Here is a 27074-nt window from a genome sequence, read left to right as displayed (position 1 = left end):
TCCCTGTGTACAAAGCACCGAGCTGATCTCCCTGTGCTATGTGGCTGCTTCCCACTAGCTATCTACTTTACATTCAGTAGTATATATAGGTCGATGCTACTCTCACTTCGCCCCAGCTTGCCCCTCCCACCCCGTGTCCTCAAGTGCATTCTCTATGTGTGCATCTTTATTCCTGCCCTGCAACTAGGTTCATCAGTACCTTTTTATTTTTTTTTAGATTCCCTATATATGTGTTAGCATACGGTATTTGTTTTTCTCTTTCTGACTTACTTCACTCTGTGTGACAGACCCTAGGTCCATCCACCTCACTACAAATAACTCAATTTTGTTTCTTTTTATGGCTGAGTAATATTCCATTGTATATATGTGCCACATCTTTATCCATTCATCTGTCAATGGACATTTAGGTTGCTTCCATGTTCTGGCTGTTGTAAATAGTGTTGCAATGAACATTGTGGTACATGTCTCTTTTGGAATTATGGTGTTCTCAGGGTATATGTCCAGTAGTGGGATTGCTGGGTAATATGGTAGTTTTTTTTTAGTTTTTTAAGGAACCTCCATACTGTTTTCCATAGTGGTTGTATCAATTTACAATCCCACCGACAGTTCAAGAGGGTTCCCTTTTCACCACACCTTTTCCAGCATTTATTGTTTCTAGATTTTTTGATAATGGTCATTCTGTCTGGCATGAGTTGATACCTCACTGTAGTTTTGATTTGCATTTCTCTAATGATTAGTGATATTGAGCATTCTTTCATGTGTTTGTTGGCAATCTGTACATCTTCTTTGGATAAATGTCTGTTTAGGTCTTCTGCTCATTTTTGGATTGGGTTGTTTGTTTATTTTGATATGGAGCCGCATGAGCTCCTTGTATATTTTGAAAATTAGTCCTTTGTCAGTTGCTTCAATTGCAAATATTTTCTCCCTTTCTGAGGGTTGTCTTTTTGTCTTGTTTATGGTTTCCTTTGCTGTGCAAAAGGGTTTAAGTTTAATTAAGTCCCATTAGTTTATTTTTGTTTTAATTTCTATTACTCTAGGAGGTAGGTCAAAAAAGATCTGGCCATGGTTTATGTCAAAGAGTGTTTTTCTTATGTTATCCTCTAAGAGTTTTATAGTGTTTGGTCTTACATTTAGGTCTTTAATCCATTTGGAGTTTGCTTTTGAGTATGGTGTTAGGTAGTGTTCTAATTTCATTCTTTCACATGTAGCTGTCCTGTTTTCCTAGCACCACTTATTGAAGAGACTGTCTTTTCTCCATTGTATGTTCTTGCTGCCTTTGTCATAAATTTTGTGACCAAGTGTGCCTGGGTTTATCTCTGGGCATTCTATCCTGTACCATTGATCTATATTTCTGTTTTTGTGCCAGTACCATACTGTCTTGATTACTGTGACTTTGTGGTATAGTTTGAAGTCAGGGAGCCTGATTCCTCTAACTCCATTTTTCTTTCTCAAGATTTCTTTGGCTATTTGGGATCTTTTGTGTTTCCATACAAATTGTAATTTTTTTTGTTCTAATTTTCTGAAAAATGCCATTGGTAGTTTGGTAGGGATTGCGTTGAATCTGTAGATTACTTTGGGTGGTATTGTTATTTTCACAATATTGATTCTTCCAATCCAGGAACATGGTATATTCCCATGTACCACGAAAAAAATAAATAAATAAAGATTAGTTTAAATTTTATCAAAATGGAGACATGGTTTTTAAAGTGTCATCTTTTATTTCTTTCATCAATGTTTTATAGTTTTCTGAGTACAAGTTTTCACCTCCTTAGGCAGGTTTATTCCTAGGTATTCTTTTTGTTGCAATGGTAATTGGGAGTGTTTCCTTAATTTCTCTTTCTTATTTTTTGTTGTTGGTGTATAGGAATGTCAGAGATTTCTGTACATTAATTTTGTATCCTGCAACCTTACCAACTTCGTTGATTATTTCTAGTAGTTTTCTGCTGGCATCTTTAGGATTTTCTATGTATAGTATCATGTCAACTGCAAACAGTACCAATTTTACTTCTTCTTTTCTGATTTGGGTTCCTTTTATTTCTTTTTCCTCTCTGATTGCCATGGCTAAGACTTCCAAAACTATGTCAAATAAGAGTGGCAAGAGTGGACATCCTTGTCTTCTTCCTGATCTTAGTGGAAATGCTTGCAGTTTTTCACCATTGAGTATGATTCTTGCTATGGGTTTGTCATATATGGCCTTTATTATGTTGAGGTAGGTCCCCTCTGTACCCATTTTCTGGAGAGTTTTTATCGTAAATCGGTGTTGAACTTTGTCAAAAGCTTTTTCTGCATCTATTGAGATGATCATATGATTTTATTCCTTAATTTGTTAATGTGGTGTATCACATTGATTGATTTGCATATATTGAAGAATCCTTGCAACCCTGGGTTAAATCTCACTTGATCATTGTGTATGATCCTTTTAATATGTTTTTGGATTTTGTTTGCTAGTATTTTGTTCAGGATTTTTGCATCTATGTTCATCAGTGATACTGGTCTATAATTTTCTTTTTTTGTGATATCTTTTTCTGGTTTTGGTATAAGGGTGGTGGTGGCTTTGTAGAATGAATTTGGGAGTGTATTTCCCTCTGCAATTTTTTGGAAGAGTTTGAGAAGGATTGATGTTAGCTATTCTCTAAATGTTTGATAGAATTCGCCTGTGAAGCCATCTGGTCCTGGACTTTTGTTTGTTGGAAGATTTTTAATTATGGTTTCAATTTCATTATTTGTGATAGGTCTGTTTATATTTTCTATTTTTTCCTGGTTCAGTCTTGGAAAATTGTACCTTTCCAAGAATTTGTCCATTTCTTCATGGTTGTCCATTTTATTGACATATAGTTGTTCCCAAAACCTATGGGTTGCAACAAAGGCAGTTCTAAAAGGGAAGTTTATAGCAATTCAATCTCATTTCAAGGAACAAGAAAAATCTCAAATAAACAATCTAACCCTACACTTAAAACAACTAGAGAAAGAAGAACAAAGAAAACCCAAAGTCAGTAGAAGGAAAGAAACCATAAAACTCAGAGCAGAAATAAATGAAATAGAAATGAAGAAAACAATAGCAAATAAAACTAAAAACTGGTTCTTTGAGAAGATAAACAAAACTGATAAACCCTTAGCCAGACTCATCAAGAAAAAAATGGGAGAGAACACAAACCAATAAAATTAGAAATGAAAAAAGGAGAAATTACAACTGACACCACAGAAATACAGAGGATTATAAGAGACTACTTTTCTGAGCTTTGACACTGTCTCAGCCAGGGAAAATGAATAAGCAAATGTATTTCTCTGTATGCCAATTTTATTAATAAAAAGCACTTGCTTTCTAGACTCACTAACTAAAGTAGAACAAATAGCCTGAGAAGACTATTTGGGATAGATGACATTTTTAACATATCCAGGGCAACAAGGTTTATCCTTGTTCTATATTATGTGGGGCTCTAAAGTATTTTCCTGAGACTATTACTCACTTTTCTTAGTCTAGCTCTGAACAGAAGTGATTGAACTTTAGTGCACAGGGATGTGGATAGCTAGTTTCCAAGTTATGAAGAAATCATAACATAGCAGGAGAAACTAAACAGCAGCTAGGAAGAATGATAAGAGCTGAAGGATTTGACTGGTCTGTTAACATCTCCCCTTTCTTCACATTCCTAATACAGACATTTCAAATGTAGGTAAGAAGTGCTAGTGAACGTAGACAAGCTTAGGATCAGTCATCATATGTACTAGCATTGTCTTTATTTGCTTAGTAATAGTTAAAATAACTGTAATTTTAAGTTGCTTGATATTGCAAGGCATTGATCTAAACATTAAAATTATCTTTAACCCATATGGTAGTTAATTTGATCTTCATTTTGTAGATGGGAAAATTGAATCTCAGGTGAGTTAAATATTTTGCTCAGGTTTCTATGGGCAATATATTGCAGAATTGGATTTGGAATTAAGACTGAACCCAAAAAATCAGGCCACACTTAAGGACAGTTCCTTGTTTTGCAAAATCTAAAGCTGAGAGAATTTTGAGGTCCACTTACTGAAAAAGAAACTACAAAACTAAAAACACTGGATTAGATATGTCACAATGCATTATGACCTCTGGCCCTGCACTTTCAGGTTATGATTATGGGTAATTTGGCACAACGAGCACTAAGAGTGTTACTGGAAATCATGCTTCCTTTGGGATGACCAGCAATTACTTAGGCATACATAAAGTTAACTGCAAATCCCCTCCATATATTCCACTACACCTCGATTGATTATATACCTTGTTGTGCCCTGGACAATACTCATTCTAATGTATTATTCCAGTGTGTTTATTAATTATCAAGTGTATCTAAATTTGAATAAACCAAACAATCACCCCATCTAAAACCGAACTGAACCAACCCTAACTCACACCTTAGCTAGAGAGAAAATTCCTTCCAGTTTTAGCAAATACACAATAACTAATCATCATCTGTGTTGACTTCTAGATACTTAAATATTTTTTCAGTAGTTTAGATTCTTAAAAATATGTTTGATTTCTACAGAAAGTTTAAAGAGTAATGATGAATTTATTTCTGGATTTAATAGAAGAAAAACAACAATGAATAGTTAAATATAGAAATAAAAAGGAAAAGAAAAAGCACAAGCAGCAATAAAAATAAGAGAAAGGATACATCCTCGGTCATCAGGCCATACACTCTTAAAGTAGCAACCAAAGGGAAAAAAAAAAAAAATCCCAGAAGATTAAAGAATGACATGGCACAACTTCTCATTCCACCTCTACCTTCTAGACATGAAAGTAGATAAAGTCAGTGAATTAACAAAATCCCTACTGTTGTTTCTCAAACCTTCTAATTTGAACAAAGCAAGATGAAGGTCGAAAGAGGCAGCCAGGGGAGCAGCCTAGTGAATCTTTTAGAGTACAAGTTTATAACCAGCATCAAAATCCTCCAAGAGAAGAAAGAACTACTAGGGGGAACATAATTTTCCAGCACTTTCTACAGATTTGTGGGAACAATTTGAAGTCCAAATATATTCCAATATGGGAGAAATATAAGGACCCTGATTAGGAGGGATGAGAACATTTTACAAAATTTCAGAAGTGAGTGTGGACCCAACACCCCATAAAGGCTTACAGCTACCCAACTTAGATACTCACTCTTCCTCCCCTTGCACTGTTGGGTTCAAAATGGCAATAACATCTCCAAAAATCAATCACAGACTTTAGCTCAAAGTATAAGACAAGTGGGTTACATATCATGTAAGAATTATGTCAAAAATAGTTCATGTGTGTGGCACCTGAGAACAATGTTCATGTGAATGATGCTTGAAATATATAAAGAGCACAGTGACCATGCCATTGAATTATAACTACAGCAAAGCAAAAAAGAAACAAGAAATAGCATATAGAAGAGAGATAAAGAATCTCATTAAAAAAAATTAGTTTAGTGCTTCCCTGGTGGGGCAGTGGCTGAGAGTCCGCCTGCCGATGCAAGGTTCGTGCCCCGGTCCGGGAAGATCCCACATGCCGCCGAGCGGCTGGGCCCGTGAGCCATGGCCGCTGAGCCTGCGCGTCTGGAGCCTGTGCTCCATAACAGGAGAGGCCACAACAGTGGGAGGCCCATGTACCGCAAAAAAAAAAAAAAAGAAAAAAAAAAGATTAGTTTAAATTTTATCAAAATGGAGGCATGTTTTTTAAAGTGGTCATATAGAGCAGTCTACATCCTGATTCTCATAGAAAAACCTTCAAACACATTTAGGAATTTTTCCCCATATTTAACTTCATTTTTTTCAAAATATTACATATACAGTACAATATAAAGCTTTATAAGTTGTGAACATTATTGACTTTTTCTAATGGTTGTTAAGGGTTTTAAGCAATTAAACTACTTTTACCCAATACATTTGTATGCCTGTTTAATGTTAAAATATTGTTCAAATTTTTTCATTACTATGATTAGGTAAAAGTAGTATGATTGTATACATTCTTTCCTTTAGAACTTTACGTTATGAAACTTTTCAGTTTCCTTGAATCTTTGGATGTCTTTCTATACTTTCTATCACCCCTTATAATCTGATTCTCCAAAAAAATTTTTTCCAATAACTTGTCTGACAACATACCTGATCCTTTTTATTGCCTCGCAGTATGTCCCCATATATCCTTTATCTTCATGCTTTGATTCTATGCTAGCACTGACTGCTTTCAAGGTCTGCTACAGGATGCCATTCTGGAAATTCTCTTCATTTTTTTTTTCTCATGTTAGGTCCCCGATTCTATTTATTACTTCTTCATTTTAAGGAAGCTATGTCTATAGGTTGTTAAAAATGGTATTTGGCTTTAATCCTCTTATAGATGAATCAAAATAAATGGGAAACAGATATTGTTTAAAGCACACATATTTCCTCTGAAGGCCTTATTAAATGAAGAGGATATTCAAAGACAATATTCTATTAGCTAATTTCCAGGAAAACAAAAGTAAAAATGCCACTTTTGTTGTTTATATTAAAATTTAGTTACACAGATTTATAGTAACATATATTACACTACAAATTGTATAAATTGTGTAATTATTTGGTAAGTATAACTAGTGTGAACTGTTTAGGCTTAAGTTTATCTCTAAGAGAAAACCTCCAAACAATAGTGACCTAAACACAAAAGATTATTTCTCTCTCATTCAATATATCCATCCTAGCATTATATCAAATAGGTAATAGAAGCACACAGAAAATTAAATTTTTATATTACATTTGATCATGTAAGTCTAACTTTACACCTTTATTAGAATATAATTTAAGTACAAATGCAAAGATTTCTTCCACTATTAACAGGTTTGAGGTGTTGGTGGTATTCACGTAGAAACTACAGGAGAAGTTTGTGTATAATGTAGTTAGTGAGAATGAATACATATTTTGATGTTTGAAATCAGATTTTTACTATGGGAGAAGGGTGCATTAATAGAGAGTGGATGAGGTTGAAGAACCCTGTGGTGCTGGATTTCAGTTGGAGGTATCAATGCGAATGCATGAGTTTTAGAACAGTATATTTCTCATCTCAGTTTACTGAAAAAGGCTATAAGCAATAACCACATAAGCTTATCTAGAGGAGATCATTTTTCTAAAATCCTGGTCCCACTAAAAGGAGCCAGTCACTTTAGAGAAATATCTGATTCCAAATACAAAACATATAAATGATGAGGTGAGCTCAGGATATCTTACCATACCAGAAAACAAGAGATATTGAAAGAATGATGGGTACCTGTTAAAAACAACAACAGATTTGGTGTGAATATACTTCCGCACTGAGCATATAATTTGAGTATAAAAAAGAAAAATGATGGGAATGATTTATAACATATCAAATAACAAAGAATCCATACATCCTGCATGCTAATCAAAAAAAGAGTTTGCTGAGAAGAGAAAGCTAGCTAATGTGTGTAGGAGAAATATTTTTTAAAATTACCATCTTGCAAACACCTTTGCATTTATTAATTGACTCAGGCAAGGTTGATCAGTGGATGCTAAAACCATTAGGTGAAAAGTTGATAAAGAACAGGATATTCACAAAGCCTGCTAATATCACCTCACAGAATATTTAATGGTTTCAAAGTGAAAGGGACGTCTGCAAAAGATAAATCTGGCAGGTTAAATTTAAGTCACCAAACTTAACATCACAATATATGACCTACTGACATGTATGCCTCATAGAGTGAGGCAATGTGAAGTATGATGTTGAGTACTGTCACCCATGTAATAGCATGCCCAAAACATTTAACCTGAATCAATTTATGTGGAAAGATTCCAGAATGTTTTATTCTACAAGAAAGATTGCCTGAGCACTTGAAAATAAAAGTCATGTAAAATGAAAACAGAGTGAGGCAATCTATTCTACATCCAAGGAGATTCAGGATAAAAACTAAATGTAATTTGCAATCCTTGTTTGGGTCTTGGTGAGAGAAAAATCTGAACGGGAGAAATTTTGTGATAAATGAAAATGTTTGATTGTGTGCTGTTTTAAACATAACACTACCTAAAATATTCAACAACATTCACTCAACAACATTGTTGACTGTGATGATGTTATGGCGGTTATTTAGAGTAATTTCCAATTTAGGAGGTGTATGCTAATATTTAGAGGTGAAGTTTCATGATGTCTACATCTTATTTTCAAATGTTTGAGCAAAAAGTAGTATGTCCGTGTGTATGTGTATTTCTTCCTGCATTCAGCTTGCTAAATCATGTTTTTCAAAAAATTTATCTTTATTATCTAAGTTGTGAAATTTATGAGCACACTATCCTATAATTTTTTAAATAAATTTTTGGACATACTATCCTCTTATCTTTTTAACAAAGGATCCCTAGTGATATCCCATTTTTCATTCCTATTGCTGTTATTCTGTGTTTTCTTTCTTTTTTTCCTCTGTGACTAGTCTTGCTAGTGGCTTATCAGAACCAGTATTTGGCTTTGTTGATTTTCTTTACAATATGTCTACTTTATATTTTATTGATTTCTGCTTGATAATCTCTTTCTTTCTAAGGTCTTTACAGATAATTTTCTGGACTTTTGTGGTTTCTTAAAATAAAATATGTATCATTCAACTTTTCTTCTTTTGTAATATGTATGTTTAAAGCTTAAAACATATTTCCATTAGTACTTAACTACATTCTCCAACTTTGGATATGATATATTTCAATATATTTCAATATCATTAAGTTAAATCTAGTTTTTAATTTTCTTTGTGATACCTTCTGTGACATATGGATTTTTAGAAGGGCTTTGCTTAATTTCTAAATATCTGGAGGTTATTCAAAATGTGTTCTATTTTAGTAAATGCTCTTCTTTCATTTGAAAAAAATGTGTGTTCTCACATGTTAGATGAAGGATTTGATATGTGCCTATTAAATCAGTGTAATGTGCTTCATGCTAAAGAAGGAGTGTTAGAAGCTCCAATTTTTTGACTTTGTATATTTCCCCTTTTAGATTTGCTGGTTTCTGCTTCATGAATTTGGAAGTAATATTATTAGGTGCATATACATTTAGGTTGTTATGCCCTCCTGGAGAACTGATCTTATTCATCTTTATTTTTTGTAATACCCTTGGCTTTAAATTTATTTTGCCTGATATGAATATAGCCAAGTCAGTCCTTTTTGTTGTTGTTATTTTTTTATATAATTACATGGTTCAACATTTTCCATAATTTTATTTTTAAACTATCTGTGTCCTTGCATTTAAAGTATTTAAAGCACATAATTGGGTTTTATTTTTTGCATTCATATTAATGATTTTTACCTTTTAATTGGAGTATACAGAGGATCTTGTGTTTGCCTCAAACATTTAGAATGTCCATTTGATTCTTTCATATGGATGTCTGTTAAAAATTGCCATCTTTTCATCAATTTTGTCTTTTTCTCATTGTCTTGCATATGTCAATAATAATTATATTAAACTTTTCATTATCCACTATCTGGGTCATCTACAAATCTGTTTATATTATTCATTTTTAAAAACAAAATTATTGGCCACATTTTCTTGCACTTTATAAGGCTAGAACATTTTGATTGTTTGCTAGATAATATTCAAAAGAACCGTGGAGGGCATCACAGATTGGGCTAGGTTTTTGTTTTGTTACCCTTTCAGTAAGACAACTCTTCTCTTTTCTCTCATTCCCTTCTCAGCTGTGGCAATCCAGATTCTGACTGAAAGTTTGGCTGGTCTCTTTCTTCTCAGTCCTGAATGTCTGCAGAAGAGTTGGTTCTGCCCTTTCTGGGTTATCAGCTTAGTTCTTTAGTCTTCCTTCCTATCCATCTTCAAATGAGAGCTTACATATTAAAATAATATTGGTTATATATTTATGGTGGCCTTCTACCCTCTGTGCAAACTGTCTCCTACACACTGTGGGAATGTGGGATATTTCTGCCTTTTAAAAACCGTTCACCTCTTCTCTAGTTTCCCATTTTCCTGAGCAATACCACATGCCCTATAGGGAAAACTGGCTATTTGTTTAGCGTTCTTTTAGTTTCCAATGTGTCATATTAGCCCCAAGAGGCAATGAACAGTTGGTTCTCTTTTGCCCTGTTAGAGGCTGTCTGCCAGGGTTAAGCTTGATCCTCATCTGTGTACCAAAGTGATTAAGGCTGCAAGGCATGAAAACGTCCTGTGAACATCCGCTTACTTATGAAGGGCTTTTCTGTGTCTGGAATTTTAATTTCATTCTTCTTGCCTCCACAAGTCTCTGAGATCTTTAAAATATGATTTTACAAAATTTATCTATATCTTTTTAATAATTGCACCAGGCTTTTTGTTACTTACTCTATTTTACTTAGAACTGAAAATCCTTCCTCTTTCCAAAATTTTTTTTGTAATTACCATCTTACTCTATTTTTTTATGTTTATTCTATATGTTAGTAAACTTATTTCTTTTTAATTTTATATGTTCTAGAAATTATATATGAAATTAACTCATATTATACTGTATTTTTGTTTATTTTGTTCAACTTTATGTTAGTGAATAAAGTTCACTTTTACATATAGTTGTAGTTCATTCATTTTTATTGTTATTTAGGATTTCATTCTATGAAAATGTCAGAATTAGTTTACATATCCTATTGATAATGGAAATATAAAGTCCAGATTTAGCTAGTGTGGTGTTCCAAATCAGGGATGCTGGTTTCTTTCTTGTTGCTTTGCTATATACTATTTTCTTTCCCAAGTTTACCTCATGGTCTCAGATGATTTCCTATGCTCCAGCCATGACATCTACATTCTGGGCATTGGGAAAGATAAAAAGAAGAAGGAACATACAGTCTTTTACTAACTTTTTTTTATAAGCTTGTCACATCATTTATACTACTCTCAATGGCCAGAACTTAGTCATTTGGTTTTATCCAGGTACATGGGAGGGTATACATTTTTCATTTTAGGAGGTCATATTTTTAGGTAAAATTGGAGCCCTCTATTATGGAGAATGGCTATAAGTTGACAATTACCAGTCAAACTCATTAGTAATAAGTAATCTAAAACCACATATCTCGGTATCATTTATAGTTAGTTTGTGTTTTCTTAGACTGATTTCAAATTTACAAGAAAATTTTTGACATTCAAAATTGAGAAACTACTACGCTCATATTGGTTAATTTAAATACATATATTTACTAAGATTTAATTAATGCATGTGTTTTAGACATTTTATTGTTGTTGTTGATATATGATATGGACGGAATGTTTGCATACCTCCTAAAATTCATATATTGAAATCCTAATCCCCAATGTGATAGAATTTGGAGCTGGGGTTTCTGGGAGGTAATTAGCCCTCATCAACGGGATTGGTGCCCTTATAAATGAGGGCCCAGGGAACTCCCCTGTCCCTTCAGCCATAGGGAGACACAATGAGAAGACAGTCATCTATGAACCAGTGAATGAGCCCTCACTGGACACTGAACCTGCCAGTGCCTTGATCTTGGTCTTCCCAGCCTCTAGAACTGTGGGAAATAAATACCTGTTGTTTGTAAGCCAGTCTGTGGTATTTTTGTTATAGCAGCCTGAATGTACCAAGACAATAAAACGTGTTATTTTTGATGACTTTTCTTGTAATGATTATAGTATATAAATGTGCTACTATTAACACTATAATATATGAAGGTAAACTCTGAAGAAACTAAGTGATGAGAAATCCCAATGTTTATTTTCCATCGATAATATGTGATATTTAACCAACTGTGTATTATGAAAAAACCCAGAATAACCACATATATGATTTACTGACATTCAAAAATAGCAACATGTTTTGATTCTGAGTTATAGAGGTATCTTCATTTTAAGAAAAGAAAAACAAAATCCAGTAGTTCTAATTATATATTGCATGTTAAATCATAAGTTGAGCTTCTTGACAGTTTTGATTTCCCTAAGATGTCAATTACTATAAATTCATAGTGTTTACACTCTCTTTTTTTGTATGGGATAAATATGTTTGGTATAACTGTCTTTTTGATAATTACAGGTCATAAAAGATTGAGTTAGCTTCTGGGTATTTAAAATTCTGTGAATGCATAAGAATTTTAAAAATGATATCTGCATACCTCAGAGTATGGTAACATTAATATATGGTATTATATTTCTTTGGTGAGTCCAAAGAAACCAAGAAGATAACAACAACAACAAAAAATACTTGAACTTTATACTTGAGATTAATTTGAAACTCACTTTCAAGCACTGTTGCAGACCAGGTAAAACCTTTTGCCATTAGAATATAAAGACAGCTAGGTTCAGGTAGTGATGTGAAACTCTTGGGGTCATAAGGAGGCTACAAGGTGACATAAACACTTACCTTTTAATTGTCTGCCTTCCCTTTCTAGCAATACTAGTTTGGACAGAAAGTAAGAACCCAGGCAAAGCAAGCAAAGTTGATTATTTGAAATCTGTTAAAAGACATGTATTAGAGAATGATACTGCTCTTCTTGAGGTGGAAATTATAGTTCTCATTTCTTCTGTGTATTTGGTGGTTTGAAATTGTAATTGACTCTTCTTTCTGGAAGGATATAAAAATGAAGGGCATGTCACAGAGAAATGAGGAATGACAAAAATCTGCCAATCATAGGAGGAAAATGATTGAAACATAAAAATGAGCTGAGAATGTGATGTCCAACAGAAACATGTTTTTGGAAAAAAGAGGAGCATGGAGTCTGCTGTTAAAGAGAGCTAATGTAGTAACAAGGATTGGTGTTCACTATGTGTCAGGCACTCTTCTAAGTATTGTAAATGATTAATCAGTTTCATTCTTACTAATTTGAAGAGGTAGGTGTGTTTCCATAACCCCATTTTACAGATGAGGAAGTTGAGTCATATAGAAGTTAAATAACTTGCTCAAAGTCACACAGAAAGTAACTGGTAGATCCAGTTGAACAAAGATCCTGACTCCAAAGGTTCCAGTCTCTGTATCTTTACTGCCTTCATGAAATGGACCAAAAATAAAGATGGGCTTTTCAGGTGTCAGAATTTCAAACTTTCAGAATGGGTAAAGGAACCAACAAAGGATAATTAGAGGGAACCAAAATAACAAAGACCTAATATCATTGGGTTGGGAGTATAAGTGATTTTGCCTCCCAAAGGATCAAAATGTTACTCAGGAACCCATACCTAAAGAATAAATTGATGTCAAAATTTGAAAGATACATGGACCTCATTCTGTCATTCAGCTTTGATAAAATGAATATAACTCAAGAGTAATTTTTCAATAACATGATTGGGCTGCCTGCACAGAGGTTGTGAAACAGCTGATTCGAGTTTTGAGAATTCAAGAGATCTCCTGTTAGACCACCTAATAAGGGCAACTGGGAGAAAGGTAAGAGTAGACAAGTATATTTCTCTGTAAACATCTATTGTTAGGAGAAGATGACAAGTCATAGAGTGGAAAAGTACATGCATTTTGGAATTTTAAAGTCATAGTTTCTTCTTCCAAATAGTGTCTCCAGAATTTTTTATTTTCTGTAACATCAAGGACATAAGTTATTGGAGTCTGTTTTTATTTCCCATAAAAATCAGGACAAGAGTATGAACTTGATAGTGTTGTTTCAAGTGTTACACAGCATGCTGTGTGTAAAGTTTCGGCACAGTGCTTGACTCTATATTATTAATATTTTCTGATTACCTTCGAAACTGTTTCTGCAATTTTAGCTTCCAAATACTATTTCTGATATTTATGCCCTGACTTACAGTAAACTTAGCAAAACTTGTAAAGGAAAGAGGAGAAAGAAAGGAAAGGAAAGGACTTTAGAATCTGTTTTGCTGACAGCAGAGATGAAGCTGTTCTAACTCCAGGTACTCCAGGAACCGTCAGTGCAGGTGGGTGATTTAATAAGAGTCTGAGCATCCTTTGGGATATGTCCCTTGGTCTTGGTCACATGGGTGAAGAGAGCTTTCCAGAACCACATCATGGCACAGTCCATGGACAAGAGACATGTGATCTGACTGTTGCTCTCATTTCATGATCCAGAACTAAGTCACAAGCTGGAAGAACAATGCTAGTATAGAGTGTCTGGAGAGACATGAGCTCAGGAGAAAACCTAATATTTAAAATACAACATTGTAAATGCTATGATAAAGGGATGAACAAATTGCAATGCGAGCAGGGATGAAGGAGCAACTAAGTCAGCATTTTGAAGTAAGGAATATCTTTTCCAGTCCACATCTTTATTGATTGCTATTAGGATCCCATAATGTTGAATCTTATTGATTCATGTGAAAGTGTACTTTCCTGTGTGAATTTTAAGATATGTGTTGTTTAAGATATGTGTTGTTTTTCTAATATTTTAAAATTTCACTCCCTAAATTTTGATATTTCCCCAGAGGTTGCTCTTGGGTCTACCATGCCGAAGTCATCATAATGGTAGAGTGTGTTCTTCAAGCCATTTAACTTAAGGGTCTCTTATCTGAATATACCACTTTCATTTCTTCAGTTTTTAGATGGTAGTTAAATATAAGCAGATGTTTTAAATCAATATAGTTAAAAATTGGAAAGGGAGAAGGGTGATGAAGTAGATGGCCTCAAATCCTGGGAGGAACAGAGACGGTGACCCCAATACCATTAAAATGAAGGAGCTGAATTGAAGAGAGGAAGGATTCAGGTGAGAAACTACGACACTAAAAGTGGGCTATAACGTGTTTTGAGATGGAGATTTGTAGGACATATGTTCACTTAAATAACCATTCTAATGGGCAAGACTTTCTAAAGTCCTCCCTTCAAACATTATTTGGGGTTCTTGCATCACACCCTCCACCCCACCCAACCATGGCTAAAAAGAGCTAAAAATGTTAAATTAATAAAAGGTATTACTTTTCCTATTGAACTATTCAATGTGTTTTTTTGTGTCTTGAATCTGAATTTCACCCAGAAGCTATCAGTAACACATTTAAGAAACATTAATTGATACCAAGTATGGGCAAAAAAGAAAGAAAGAAAAAAGAAAAAAAAAAAAAAAACTAATTGTAGAGGTGGAACGATGTTCAAAGTCCAGCAGGGCAGACAGACATATGGGAACTAATTCTTAGGATGGTTAATGTCATAATGGAGACATATGCAAAGTGATATATAAAGTTATGGAGGAGTGGTTTGCATTCTGTGGATTGTGAATCACACACTCAGATGCTCTTTGTGGAAGGGGCAAAAGAATGGAAGTCTGAGGTCTTCATCCTCTCTGTCCTCTCTCCCACATCCTCCTTCCACTGATTCAGTCAGAGCAGATTGTGCTTTTTAACAGTTTATACTTTCAAATTCTAGTTTCAGTTTGTTTAGAGAAAGGATTCAATAGACAACAAGAATTAAACACCATTGTTTCAAGATCATCCAGAGAAGCCACTGATTCTGCCTGAGTGTTATGGATGTAGACCATGAAAGGTTTCCTTGGCTAATTCTATATTTTTAATATTTATTGAAAAATATATTTATTGAGTAAATATGAATAAAAATACTATAATAAACCTCAATGTACCCACCACCTATTTTAAAACAGAAAAATGCCACAATTATGGGTTGAGACCTCTATGTACCCTTTTAGATCTTAGCCCCATCCTTCCTCCCAGAGGTGACTATTAAACTGAATTTGGAGATTATCATGCCCCTGTGTATATTCCCAACAATATACTACATAGTTTTACTGAATTTAAACTTTATATAGTTTATTGCCATGTGTTTTTTCCCCTCTTTATTTTTCTCTGCATCTGTCTGTTTTCAATCATTTTATTTTATGGGATCCATCCATGTTGACAAAAGTAACTTTATTTTATTCATTTTCACTATTGAATACTATTCCATTGTTTGATACTAACATAATTTATAATTAACTCTCATGTTGATCTCATATATTTTTTCTATTTTAAATAAAGCTGTGTGGTAGGCAGAAATCTGAGATGGCCCCCAAGATGTCTAACCTCTGATGTATACACTGTGTATGATTCACTCCTAGCGACTGTGGGCAAGACTGTGCACATGACAGATTTCACTCCGATAATTAGGTAACATTCTAAGCCAAAGCTGAAGAGGTTTGGAAATGAACTTAAGGTTGAAAATCAATTGACTTTGAGTTAATCAAACGGGAGATCATGCTAGGTGGGCTTGACCTAATCTGTGAGCCCTTAAGAGGGGCCAGACTTTACCTAAAGGAAGAGATTCAAAACATGAAAAATATACTTGTGCTGGCCTTAAATAAGCAAGTGCCCATGGTGTGAACTGCCTATGGAGAGGGACAACCTCTAGGAACTGAGGTCCAGGCTTACAGTCACTACTTCCTGCCAACAATCTAAATAAGCTTGGAAGACGATCTCCAGCCTCAGATGAGATCCCAGCCCTGGTTGACATGGATTTGAGCCTTGGGAGACCCTGAGCAAAGGACCTAGCTCCTGACTCATGGACACTGCAAGATAATCAATTTGTACTAACTTAAGCCACTAAGTTTGTGGTAACTTGTTACACAAACATAGAACACTAATACAGCAGCTACAAAACTTTTGCTATATATTTCTTTGTACACTTGTATGAGTGTGCTTCTGGGTTATGTACTGAGGGCTGCATTTGCTAAGTTGTAGGTTGTATGTGTCTAACTTTGCCAGATAGTGCTAAATGGTTCCCATAGGGGTTAATCCTCTTTACTACAACTTGTGTATAAAATAGCAGCTGACTTTCTCAGGTGGAGAACTAATTTTCAAATTACCCATCTTGTAACCAAGACTCCTCTGTGATATTTCATTCTTCTGGGAAAACTCTTTACTAACACAGTCTCACAGCATAATAGAATATTACTAACATTTTTTTTCTTAAGAATGCATATGATAGATGAGCCTTTCACATTGCATAGTGTAATAATCACATTCCTAAAATCAGAAATATTACTAAAATAATAATTAAGGATGTTGTTTTAATGTGTAACTCCTTTTTTTGTTGTTGTTTTTCTATTTTTTTTCCTGAGATACAGCAGGCTATTTATTGGCTCATGGAAAATATACACTGAAAAACAAGACAATACAACTTCTGTGTCCAGAGTGCCCTCCAAATTTATGAGTAATACTAAAATAATCAAAGATTCTTTATACATGTTAGAGACAAGCACAAAAGAAAGGTCACTAATTTTGCTTCCGCAGATCTATATTTGTACATGTTGCTAGGCAATGGAAGAAAATCACAGCCCTGAAGCTTTAGATTGTCTTTTTCCAACATCCATTATTAAAACAAACAAACAAAATTCCCCCTGAAACAAATATATGCCGTGATATAATTTTGCATAATTATTTTTGGAATGTTGCTAAACATTAATACCTATCTTAGGTAATAAAAAATTAATTTACCAGAATTAGAAAATGTGAAAATTTGCTTCTACTTTTCTCTTGCTTTTCTTGTGAAACAATTTCAGATCTTTTATTTATTATTATTTTTAGAACAACACAGTTTTCTTCTAAAAGGCCAAAATCATATTCAGTAGTCTTTTGGCATGCATAGGTTTAATATTTGGGACTTTAATTTTTCATGAGTGATATTGATGATTACCTATATTCCTTTGTAATTTTGCTGAGGCATACATGTGGGAGTGGGCTTAGATGATCACTCAGAATACTTATCACACATGACACATTTTTCTCTACATAGGCTCTCTTTCTTGTGAATCAGGAGACAAAGACCTTTGCTTCTTTGTGAAATTACCACCACTCATCTCCACACTCACACATTATTTCAAATCCGGTGGTGGATAAAGCAATGAGGTTTGGTTTAAAACACTTCTAATAATAGAAAAAGAGCCTCTGTAATGTCCAAATTTGAGACTGAATGTTTGAATGTCACGTATCTCCTTTTAACATTCTGTGCCATTTACTGTGACATCTGTAGGCAAGGATCTGATGGACCTTTTTATTTTAATGAAAGCACTGGATGTACATAAAGCACTCTATAAGGAACACCTTCACGGTTCTCTCTCTCTTTCTCTCTCTGTGAGTGGGCACTTCCTGTGCATTTCTTCACCTACTGTGAACCTACCTTTTTATTGAAACTGTTTTCAATGTCTTTTGTTTTAGGCCTTCTTCAGCCCCTCTACCTGAGCCTAAATTGGGGTCCCCTACCATGCGTTACCATTATACCCAGTGTATCCCTTTCTGAACTTCATCACATTACGCTATGACAGCATATTTATTCCCACCCCCATCCCTAGACTGCATATTTCAACATGACAAAGTCCTTATTGATCCACTATCTGTGATGTTGTTAGGTATTCACACACTGCCTGGAATATAATGGTAGGGGCTTAATAACTGGATACTGAAAACAGTTGTAGTGTGGTAGTTAAGAGCATGAATCCTGGAGTCACACTGCTTGGGATGGAGTACAGGTTCTAATATTGATAAACCGTATTTACCTTCAAGAACTCCACATAGCACGCCACATCTTAACATACTGCTCAAATCTATGGGACATCATTCACATAAAGTATAATATAAATGGTCAAACCTGGAGTCCTCTTTGTTGATGATCTCCACTATTCTGGTATTCTCATCTTTTAATTAGGATAACTATTGCTCCTACATCAAATAGCTGTGAAGATTCAAAGAGTTAATATATGTTAGGTATCTAGAATACTGCCTTCTATGGAGTAAGAAGCCTGTTAAATATTTTTATCTTCTTATAATTATTATTATTATATGAGATGTGAAACAGTCACAACTGTTGCCTAGCTTTCCATTAAATGAATAAACCATTTACTCTTTCATTACATTTTAATGAGTGAACATTAGGTTTTTGTCTATTTTTTAATCATTAAAATTATTACAAAATAAAAAAGCATTCTAATACATGTCTCCATGAGCACTCATCTCTAGGACAGATACCTAGAAGTAGAATCTGTGGGTCCAAAATAGGCACATGTTCAATCTAACAGATAGAGACTAATTGCTTTCTATGAGATCACCATATCAACTTACCCTCCTACCAACACACTAGCTGTGTATATATTCCTGTTTCTCATATCTTCATCAAGACTTGGTATAATCTTGGCCATGCTGATGGTAGGAAATACTTCATTGGTCCTGTATTAAATTTTTATTGTGACCATAACAAATTACCACAAATCTAGTGGCTTAAAGTAACAACCATTTATTATGTCACAGTTCTGTAGATCAGAAGTCTAGGTGTACTGTGTCTCAGCTGGTTCTGTGTTTAGAATCTCACAAGGGAAAAATAGAGGTGTTTACAGGTCTGTGTTTTTTTCTAGATTCTTTGGATGATTCCACTTCCAAACTCAATCAGGTTGCTGACCAAATTCAGGTCCCTTTCTCCTTACTGGCTGTGGGCCAAGGACCAGGCTTTGCTCTGAGATGCTGCCTACCTTTCTTCTCATTCTCCCCATGTGGTTCCCTTCCAGCAACAGTGGGCCCAGTCCCATCACACTTGGAATTTCTTAGACTTCTTATGCCTTATTTCTCTCATTCCAGCTAGAGAAGTTCTCTGCTTCGAGGGCTCATTTGATCAGGTTGAGCCCACCTAGATAATCCAGGCTACTGTCCCTATGGTGAGGCCTATACCCTTAATCACATCTGCTTAAGTCCTTTTTGCCATGGAACGCCAAGTATTTCTAGGGATCAGGGCCTTTGTATCTTAGGGGGTCATTATTCTACCTACCACAGTTCTTTTAATTTGCCTTTTGCTGATTACTATTGAAAATTAGAATATTTTCTATGTTAATCACCCATATTGGTTTCTCGTTATTTGAATTGCCTATTCATACACTTTTTCCAATTCCTTATTGGATCATTTATCTTTTCTTATTAATTTGTTGTGGTTTATTATATATTGTGACTAATAATATTTATAAGTATGTGCATTGAAATATTTTAAAATTATACCTTAACTTTTAAATGAGTTTATGATGTCTTTTTTTTTGTCTGTGTTGGGTTTTGTTGCTGCACATGGGCTTTCTCTGGTTGCGGGAAGCAGGGTCTACTCTTCCTTGTGGTGCGCAGTCTTCTCATTGCGGTGACTTCTCTTGTTGCAGAGCACGGTCTCTAGGTGTGTGGGCTTTGGTAATTGCAGCAAGTGGGCTCAGTAGTTGCAACACATGAGTTCAGTAGTTGCAGCATGTGGGCTCAGTAGTTGTGGCGCACGGGCTTAGTTGCTCCGTGGCATGTGGGATCTTCCCGGACCAGGGCTCGAACCTGTGTCAACTGGTAGGCAGATTCTTAACCACTGCACCAGCAGGGAAGTCCTATGATGTCTTAGAATAGTCAAAAATTTCAAATTTTAGTGTGGTCAAATTTAGCAATCATTTTCCCTAATATTATAAGGACCTTCATCTATATTATCTACTAAAAGTTTTTCAGCGTCCTCTTTATCCTTTTTTTTTTGTGTGTGTCTTTGAATGATTTGAAATTGATATTAATGCATATGGCATTAGAGATAGGTATAATTTTATCTTTAAAAAATTTGTCACAGCACTAATAGTACCAATGTCTATTTTGGTAATGATGTCAAATCATCATATACAAAATTTGCAAAATTTCTGATTCTTGACTCTGTGCTTTATGATTACTCTCATAATAATATATAATTCTTGACTATAGTAAATCTTATTAACTGGTAAGGAAAATCCTTTTTTATTAATCTTAAGTTTTCCTTGGTTATTCTTTCCACATTTGCTCATACTTGTATATTTTAGGATAATTTAGGTAAATTTTGTAAGGAACCTTTAGGAATTTTAAATACTGTACTGCATCTGTAGCTCATATGACCAAGAACCATCATCTTCATAAGCCTAAAAAAAAAAATTGTTCTCCAGGTGGGTTTTCTTTCATGTTTTTTTGTTGTTGTTTTGATTTTCTGTTTTTTTAATTGAAGTATAGTTGATTTACAATTTTGTGTTAGTTTCAGATGTACAGCAAATCATTCATATATATATACATATAAAATATATATATTTTTTCAGGTTCTTTTCCATTATAGATTTTTACAAGATATTTAATATAGTTCCTTGTGTTATATAGTAGGCCCTTGTTATCTATTTTATATGCAGTATAGTGCGTATCTGTTAATCCCAAACTCTTAATTTGTCCTTCCCCCACCCCCTTCTCCTTTGGTAACCATAAGTTTGTTTTCTACGTCTGTGAGTCTATTTCTGTTTTGTAAATAAGTTCATTTGTATCATTTTTTTAGATTCTACATATAAATGATGTCATATGATATTTTATGATTTTTGACAGCTGCTATGATCTCAGTGTTTGTGTCCTTCCAAAATAGGTTAAAATCTTAACCTACTAAAGGTGATAGTTTTAGGATGTAGGGTCTTTGGGGTGATTAGACCTGAGGGAGGCCCCATGAATGGGATTAGTGCTCTTATAACAGGTTCCATACTGCTCCCTAGCCCCATCTGCCATGTAAGAATACAAGGACAACTCTGCAGCATGGAAGTGGGCTCTCACTGAACCACACTGGCACCCTGATCTCAGACTTCCAGCCTCCAGAACTGTGAGAAATAAACTGTTGTTTATAAGCCACCCAGTCAATGGTATTTTGTTACAACAGCCCAAACAGACTAAGACAATAATTACTTTTTTTTCTCTAAAGGTTTTTTGTTGTTGTTGTTAGACTAAATTCAAGAAGCTTATGGCTTTTGTTTTTACTCTGATTGATATTACATTTTTAATTACATTATCAATGTTTTTGGCTGTGTATAGAAATGTTACTGACTTTGTATATTGATCTATATCAGGTAAACTTTCTAAATTTATTTACTTTTAATAGTTTATAGAGCCTCTTTAATTTCTGTGTTGACAAAAATAATACTTACAGATATTTATAATTTTGTTTCTTTGTTTCAAACCTTTATGGTTTTATCTATTTATCTTGTCTTATTGCACTGCCTCAAACTTTCATAAGATTATGAAGAGTAATGATGATGATAGTCATTCTTGCTTTGTTTATTCTTAAGTTTCACAGATTTTTTGACTTATGTGTTTGATATATACCCTTTTTCAAATTTAAAATTTCCTCATGTTCCTATTTTTCTCAAAGTTTAAAATTATGTATGTGTATTTGATTTTATCACATTCTTTATTATCATATCTGATTTATTTTTGTATTTCTCTTTTAATTCCTGCTATTAAACAAACATTTAAAAACCCTATTAAAAATATATTGCTGAATTTAATTTACTCTTATTTTATTAATGGATAACATCTTTGCTCATAAGTGAAATTGGCTGAAATTTTCTCATACCAGCTTTTGTTTGAATGCTTCATTAAATGAATTAAAGAAATAGAGACACTTTCTTTTTCTATATCTGAAAATAGTGTGTACATAAATTAAATGCCAACATTTCTGTGAATGTTTCATAGACCATATCTGTTGAATTGAATCTTATAGTTTTTTAATTGTTTAATATTTCTATTTCTTTAATGCTTTCAGATGGATTCTTATTTTCTGTTTCTTATTGAATCACTTTTGATTTATTTAGGAATTTATCAATTTGTTATAAGCTTTCATTTTGTATGAAATATTGTCCTAGATTTCTTTCCAATTTTACTATGTGTGTCTTCTCTGTTATTTCCTTAAGCCTCTCTGTCTTATGTCTCTTATGTCTTTTCACACTTCCTTAATGTTTTCTGTCTTCATGGTCTCACCTACAACCTCATCCATAAGGAATCTCAACCCTGATCACCATATCCTCCTGAGGCTGAGGTTATTGTACCTGTCATTTACAGTCGCAATTAGATGAGGGTGTTCAGAGCAGCGCCAAGCAAGTCACCTCATTCTAAACATTTTCCTCTCTGCCTCCATCATGTAAATTCTCCTCCCAATGTTCAGGATCTGTTAGCACTGGCAAGATAGCAACTCCATTCTTGCCTGATGTTCCCTGAACATAAGGAGCTTAAAATGTCCATGTGGGAGCTATACATTTTAATAAATGGGACTTTTGCTGTGTCTCTCTGTCCCATTCAGTAACAGAATCCAAGTTGCATGAATGGAAAACACAAATTCCCCCAGCAACGCTAAGTGCGTACAGACACTAAGTGGCCACTCCTACATTTACCCATTGGTTTGTGGACTTGAATTCTTACTAGTGGGGAGATAATGCCATACAGAGTTCTCTAAGTGCACATCTTCTATCCTAAAGAATGGCATCCTATCCTTACACAGTGTTGCCTCCCAACTGGCCACCAACTGGCTGATTGTTGTCCTTGAAGTATGGCCCCATCATAATGGGGACTCAGCTGTGGTCTCTGTGACTGGTAGGTTGATTTTGCAGCAGGGCCAGTACTAGATCAGCTTTAGTAGGTTAAGGTCCATGGTGTTTGTTAAGTAAGTCCTAAACTGGCCAGTATTTCTCCAAGTCATCACCATGAGGCAAAGTGTCAATAATCTCATGATGGGGGTCCCTAGGTTCATTAAAGAATTTCAGTGTTTCTGGGAAATTATGGAAGTTACTGGAAATCATATTTTATCCATTTCATTTCAATCAGATTTTTAAAAATTTTATTAGATAAGCATTGCATTTTAATGAGAATGAAAAACCTTTAACAGAGCACTGAAAGGAAATAATCTGTGCATTTTAATTTGCTATAAACCCAGAAGAGTAAGGCAGTATTCCATAGAGCAATGGGCCTTAAATTTTTGTGTGCATCAGAATTACCTGTAAGCCTTATTAAAATACAGATTACTGGGCCGTACCCCCAGTTTCTGACTTAGCAGGTGCTGAGTTCGGCTGAGATTTGCATTTCTAACTAGTTCCCAGCCATGCTAATGCTGGTGTTCCTCCTGGGAACCACACTTTAAGAATCACTGCATAGAAGATACTGCTTACCTGGCTTGCATTTTCTAGATTCTAGGTTCTTTCATTCAGTGGGTAGAATTTTCCATGTTGTTCTTTTTTGTCTACAGATCATTTTAAGGGTTCACTAGCAAAGAAATTTTTGGTATGATTTGATTCCTCTTCCTCTTTAATTCTTATATTTTGATAGTTCAAGTTTTGCTAATCTTTTTGTATCCTGCTCCATTGTTATTCCATGAAGCAAGAGCTATTGTGTGCCTTTCTTGTCTGAACTGACTAGGCACCATGAAATCTCCACCCCCCGGCAGTGACTTGTTAGATGCCTGATAAAGCTCTGCCTGCTTTTATGTTTCAATACCTCAGGGGACACTTTCAAACTCTCTCCTCTCAATCCTCCAAAGCTAAGAACTCTGATTTTTTGTGCCATCGCTTAGAAACCGGTTTTTGCTTTTTGGTCTACCTTTCATTTGAACCACCTTTCTTTTGTTTATCAAAACACAAAGTGCACAAACCATAAAAGCAACCAGCTCTGGCTCCCAGTCTAGATAAAAGTTTTTCCTCAACATCTAACATACTGGTGAGGAGCATACAGTCACTCTTATTAAGGCACTCACAGTAATTTTTATATCTTTTTTGCAGTTGTTCAATGTCTACCATAAATACCAGGTCTTCAAACAAAAATTCCCAAGTAAATTCTCCAGAGTGTCTCAATAGCCTACTTCTAAAGACTTAAAACTTGGAAGTAGCTTATATCTCTCTTATTTTATTTTTTTATTTTTTTGGATTGACAGCTTTCTGTCTCTCCCTTACACATATTTTCGGTGCCTGCCAAGCTGTTGAGTGGAAATGTTTTGTTGTGCTAATTCTTCGGTAGCAAGGATAAGACGATAACCCCTGTCAAAGGTGAAACCAGAGCTTTTACTGAGCAGAAACACTGGGACAGTGACACTTGTAATGATCCTCTGGGCTGCCCCAGCTCAAGTATATCACTACTTAAGCAATTTACATCCAATTTTATGCACACTACATATATCCATTGTCTTATGTAATATTCACATAATAAACATTCAAAAATATTCATATAATAAACAGAAAACATGTGTTACCATACCTTTCTTAGCTTTCTACTTTATGAGCATGCATTCCTTAACATCCTCAATTTATTTTTTTAATGGCTTACAATATAATTAATAACCCAAGTGAGAAGAGTTGAAACTTGGCTATGAAACAAACCTTTTTTTATTTGCTGTACTTTAGGTAACCTCAGTCCTCCAGAGCTAACATTTATTATATCCATTCTTCTCTCACACATTCTGTTTATACCTTATGCAAATTAGAAGATCATAAAGCATCCCATGGAGATGTTAGTTATGCATGTTTTATGACACTATTAATGCATCTTTGCACGTCTAAAATGACTCATTGGCAAAAAAATTGGTTAACTACTATGTTTTTTACAAACTGAAACGAATTGTTTAACTAAATGGATTAGTTAGAACCTGTTAGCCTTGTGGGAGCACATGTTAAATTGTTTTCATGTTTTTCTAATTTTATTATAATAAATTTTCTGCAAAAGAACGGCTTTTAAACAGAGTGCATCTTAATTTATAGGCAATAAGACTATGTCTAGTTTCTCAAAATATATGTTCAAACTAATAAAAAAGACTAATGAATACATTATTACACTTTTACGGTGCATATTTTTGCCTGTCACATTAATACAAAACTAGGGACTTGCAAATGATTCAAAATTTTATCTGAAAAGTTTGCTCTGACTCTACTCATTATGAAAGTTTGACCTTTTCTCTCCCATCACTTGTTACTGTAGCTCAGGGAAGAAATAATGAATTTCACTTAGTCACTTACCTTGCTATTATGTAGCTTTTAATGGTGCTCACATTTGGGTCTGCCTTGAATTTTGCAGCAGTGAAATCCATCATCATGAGAACAAAATTTTTGTTTTGCTCAGTTTAAGTATATTCAACTTGAGTATTCTTACTTGTGAAGAAGTCTTAAAATGGATGACTTGATGTGAACCTTGCAGGACACTTTTGTCCTCTCCAAAACATCCATTAAGACATTTGGTCCATAAGACTTTGGTCCATACCAAAAGGCCTTTGAGATTTGGTCCTATCTAAAATGTTTGTGAGTATATTAGGTCTATGCCACGTGATTTTGGACAGGTCCAAATCTCAAGACATTTTGGTGTGGACCAAATGTCTTAAGGATCTTCTGGACAGGACCAAATGTTTGCTAACCGACTTGAAACATATGATTGGTTTTTAATAAACATGATCTAGATATTTATGATCTATTACCTGCTCACAAGGTAATAGATATATTTTAAGTCTTTTATGATGTCAGTTATCCCATACTCTGTTTGCCAAACTTCCCGATGTTTTCAATTTTATGTGTCATTTGTATTACTTAGTGTAGAGGCTAAACTACAGTACCAGGAAGACTACCATCTAGAATCTCAAATAAGGTAGAAGGTTAGTTTTCTCTTACGTAATAGTTCAAAGCAGATCAGTGGTCCAGGGTGGGTAGGCAGCTATATTCTACATGATCATTCAGTAATCCAGGCTCCTCCTCTCTTGCTGCTCTGTCATGCCCTAGGGTCTTTTCTCTTTTCCACGTTCTGGCTTTCAGGAGAAGAAAGAGTGAAAAGGGAGACAAGTAATTCCTTAAGGAGAATGAGTTTGGGGCAGCAATTGGCATCCTCCTATCTTCCCATTTGAGAAATAGCAGGTTGATTTTACTATGTCCTTATTATAACATAATTATATAAGTTATAATTCTTATTCTCTATTCAAAATTGTTTTAAAATATATAGTCTTAAAAATTGCTTTGTGATTAAAATGTAGACATGTGTAATTGACATATAAAATTACAATGTGGTAAAATATCCACTTTATGAGTATATCTAATAAGAAAGCTATCTATGGTACACATATTCAAATCTTTCTGTCTGTAGCTCCATGGGATTAATATTTCCACCTAACCTGACCATTTTAAAGTATTTATATCCTTTAGGGGGTTACAGGAACTGTTAATGTTCTTGAACTTTAAAATATGGTATTTAGATTCCTGGCACCATCCCTCTGTAGCATTCCTCATAAATAAGTCAGATATAATAATTGTGACCTCACAAATGCACTTGTTGATTTATAGCATTTACATTTTTACTATAAAAATGTGGCTTTAAAAATGAACATTAAACCAAACATTAAACACTATTGGCATTAATTACTAAGTTTGAAGGAGATTTTGAAATGATGAAATATAACTTGATATTCAAATCCTGTTAT

The sequence above is a fragment of the Lipotes vexillifer genome, unplaced genomic scaffold (genome assembly GCF_000442215.2).
Source record: "Lipotes vexillifer unplaced genomic scaffold, Lipotes_vexillifer_v1.1 scaffold778, whole genome shotgun sequence".
Classification (NCBI taxonomy): domain Eukaryota; kingdom Metazoa; phylum Chordata; class Mammalia; order Artiodactyla; family Lipotidae; genus Lipotes; species Lipotes vexillifer.
The sequence above is the reverse complement of the archived record's forward strand: the minus strand, read 5'-3'. Positions refer to the sequence as shown.